General features: G+C 41.1%; 1 pseudogene; it reads right to left on the reverse strand.

The window, feature by feature from the left end:
• Positions 1 to 1,374: 1,374 nt before the first annotated feature.
• LOC132240166 (developmental pluripotency-associated protein 2-like) lies at positions 1,375 to 3,036 on the reverse strand (annotated as a pseudogene).
• Between the last annotated feature and the right edge of the window lie 297 nt (positions 3,037 to 3,333).

A 3,333-nucleotide genomic window follows, 5' to 3' on the forward strand; every position in this document is an offset into this window, starting at 1 on the left:
AGTAGGTCTGGGGTGGGAAATGAGAATTTGCATTTCTGTCAAATTACTTGGTGATGCTGATGTATGGAAAAGACACTCACAGTTTGAAAACCACTAAGTAGTCTATTAGATCTCTAAGCTCTAAGATTCTGAAAACTCAAAACAGTAAGCGTTCCCTAAATTGTCAAGTTTTTGATTAGCTTTGTTTCAATCAGTGTGTGCAACAGGTAGACCAGAAGTCCTACTTGATGATCATCTTCTTCTTTATTTATTTATTTTTTGACAGATCCTGCCTCAGGTCTACTTGCATAAATAGCCCCATGCCCACTGTAGCCCAGGGGTCACACCAGTCCTTCTGTCCTCACATTGGGAGACACAGGCCTGTACACTGGAGCCTTTATGGGGGGAGAAGGAGGGGCTGAGCCTAAACATATATCTTTTTTATATTGGCTTTCTTAATTTTGTATAATTTCATTCAAGCATATCAGTAGTTCATTCATTTTTATTGCTAAGTAGCATTCCATGGTATGAATACACCAAAACTTGTTAAACCATTCACTCTTTGAAAGGCATCTGGGGAGTTTCCAGTTTAGGGATATCCTATACAATAAAAGCCTAATATGCTAAGTATTCGGTTGTCCGGTCGGCCATTCAATCAATCAAAGTGCAATATGCTAATGATATGCTAAGGCCACACAACTGCTCGCTATGACATGCACTGACCATGAGGGGGCAGATACTCTGACTGGTAGGTTAGCTTTCTGCTGGGGTCCGGCTGATCAGGACTGAGCAAGATGGGCCGGACACACCCTGGAGCCCTCCCGTGGCCCTCCCTGGCCCCAATCGTGCACCGGTGGGGTCCTTTGGCCTGGCCTGTGCCCTCTCACACTCCGGGACCCCTCAGGGGATGTCAGAGAGCCAGTTTTGGCCCAATCTCACAGGGTAGGCAAGGGACCCTACTGGTGCACGAATTTGTGCACTGGGCCTCTAATTATAAATAAAATTGCTACAAACATTTGTGTGCAAGTTTCTGAGTGAAAATATATCTTCACCTCTCTGGGATATATGCCTAAGCATGTAAAAAAGTATATCTTAGATAGTAGTTCTTTGTCAGATATGTAGTTTGCAAATATTTCTCTCTTCAACCTTTTCACAGGGTTTTTCATAAAACAAAAGGTTTTTATTTTTAATTAGCTCCAATGTATCAATTTTTCCCTTTATGAGTTATGATTTTGGTGGCAAGTTCCAAGAACTCTTTTTTTTTGTTTGTTTGTTTACAACAGTTTTATTCATAATTGCCAAAATTTGGAAGCAACCAAGATGACCTTCAATGTGTGAATGGCTAAATTATGGTACACCCAGACAATTGAATATTTAGTGCCAAAAAGGAGTGGGCTACCAAGCTGTGAAAAGACAGGGAGAAACCTTAAATGCACATTGCTGTGAAAGAAGTGACTATGAAAAGGCTATGGTATGATTCCAATTGTATGACATTTTGGAAAAGACAAAGCTATGGATACAGTAAAAATATCAGGGGGTCAGGGATTGGGAACAGAGAATGTCAAATAGGAGTATAGAATGTTTAGGGCAGTGAAACTATTTTTGTATGATTCTATAATAGTGGATACATCTCTATACATTTGTCAAAACTCATAGAGTGTGAAAGAGTGAACCCTAACGTCAACTACGGGCTTTCAGTGATAATGATGGGTCAATGTAAGTTCAACAAATTTACCATTCTGGTGTAGGGTGTTGACAGTAGGGGAAATGGGGGGGATGAGAGACAGAATTTGGGAACTCTTACTTTCTGCTCAATTTTTCCAAAAGCCTTAAAGCTGCTTTAAAAATCTATTAATTACAACAAAACCATATTCTACATAGCTGAACACCTGAAGCAGCAGTGGCAAACCTCCAATATAGAATTTAACATTCACATCTGTACTCAAGGCATCAGGAATGCTGAGGGTGTCCAGGGCAGAGCACAGCAATCAGTGGGACACAAGTTAATTTAGTTGTGAGCTCTCCACCATTTCTTCTGTGTTGAGAGTGTTCAAACCAGGTTACTTTATCTCTTCCTCATTTTAACTAATTTCTCCACCATCCCTTTATTCCTCTTAACACAGTCAGGGCATAACATGTTATCTTCTAGGTCTGGGGATGGGAAAGTACAGGCCGGTAAAAGTAAGAGAGAAATCATCTTCGTGGGAGTGTCAGGCACCCAGGTCTGACCTGCGTGGAACTGCAGGCGAACCCAACCCTTTTTGTCTGCCAAGAGATGTCTGCCATGGACCACACACCACCTGACACCAGATGTTTGCAGCAGAAAATTCTCAACAGAAATAGGAATGCTGTATGAATTCGCAGCCTTAGATAGCGAGCCTCTTGCAGCAATTCTTGACCATGCTGCCAGCATGGCCTCACAAGCTGAAGTTATCACTTCTACTTTATTTGTCACTTCAACGGTATTGGCCACTTCAACTGTACTGGCCACTTCAACTGTATTGGCCACTTCAACTGTATTGGCCACTTCAATTATACTGGTCATCTCAACCGTATGAGTCTCTTCCTCTCTTTTGCTCATCTGATGACTTTTCTTACTCCTTGATCTCTTGGTCAGTTTCCCCGAACATGACTGCAATGTGGCCTCCTCTGGTGTTTCAGCAACATTCTTTACATTGTCTCCATGCTTCCTATTCACTCGCTTTTTTTTCAAAATAAGCGTGTTCGCTGAGCCTCAGATAAACCTCTATTTTCCTACCATCGGTACTCAAATTCAATTGTTGGCACCAGTTCCGCAAAGTGTCGTGACGCACTTTATTAAATGATGGCAAATTGGTTGGCAAGGGAAGGATTGGTTTTGGGCCATCTTTGAATTGTTCATTCATTTGAGGAAGATTGACTTTATCGTTTGTCCCAGGCGCTGTCAGTTTGTTGTCTGAGGTTGAAGAAACACTTGGTTCCATTTGATGTTCATTATGTTCCTCGCTTATTGGAACCAATGTGAGTATCACATTTTCTTCTTCTAATTCATCCTTTTCGCTTCTTGAGTTTGCCATTTCCAGGTGCACTCAGGGGAAGGCAATGCCAGCAGTGCTGAGGATACGTGCGGTTTACTCCATTTAACCACCAAGAACTCTTTGCTTAACCCCAGGTTCAAAGATTTTTTTAAAAAAGTTTTATACTTTTATGTTTTACATTTAGGTCCATGATCCATTTTGAGTTATTTTTTATATACGGTAAGGTGTGAAGTTTAAGTGGAGGCTCATTTTTTGCCAATCAACATCCATTGCATCACTTATTGTACAGGCTATCCCTCCTCCGTTGGATTTTTTTTGCTACTTTATTAAAAATTAA

Source organism: Myotis daubentonii, chromosome 8, assembly GCF_963259705.1.
Source record: "Myotis daubentonii chromosome 8, mMyoDau2.1, whole genome shotgun sequence".
Classification (NCBI taxonomy): domain Eukaryota; kingdom Metazoa; phylum Chordata; class Mammalia; order Chiroptera; family Vespertilionidae; genus Myotis; species Myotis daubentonii.